This window comes from Penaeus monodon, chromosome 20 (genome assembly GCF_015228065.2).
Source record: "Penaeus monodon isolate SGIC_2016 chromosome 20, NSTDA_Pmon_1, whole genome shotgun sequence".
NCBI lineage: Eukaryota > Metazoa > Arthropoda > Malacostraca > Decapoda > Penaeidae > Penaeus > Penaeus monodon.
In genome coordinates this window covers 16573280-16573749 of record NC_051405.1, presented here as the reverse complement: position 1 = coordinate 16573749, position 470 = coordinate 16573280, and positions in this window count along the sequence as shown.

Sequence of the window (470 nt, the reverse complement as noted above, 5' to 3'; positions counted from 1 at the left end):
TTCGTTATTTGTTTCTACCCACAGTAAGTACATTACGTTCAAACTTATATGTGTTTATTCCCACGGGTGTGCTTGCTGGCGCTTAGTTCCTTCGTTCCGCGGAGTGCAATCCCATTCATAAGAAACACCAGATCCCCAACGAAAGCCACGTCTGCCAATATGTCTCGAGGAGTAACGTATGATGAATTCCCGCCCTGTCGGAGAGCGTCGAGAAAAGAATTCGCGTTCTCCCTTCGCAATGCACTCGCGTTGTTCTGCCACTTGCAGGCTTCGATCTTCAGCGCGAATCATTTCAGTGTCGTGATAAATTCTGAAAATGTGTTAAAAATGCTGGCAGTTTAGGAAGACGTGTGCTAGAATGCTTAAAATTTCAGGACTTGTTTTTGGATGTCGTTTGGTTTCAATAGACACGTTCATTTGCAAGAAAAATGGAAGGAACTGCATATTTTCTGACTTGATCATAAATTAAC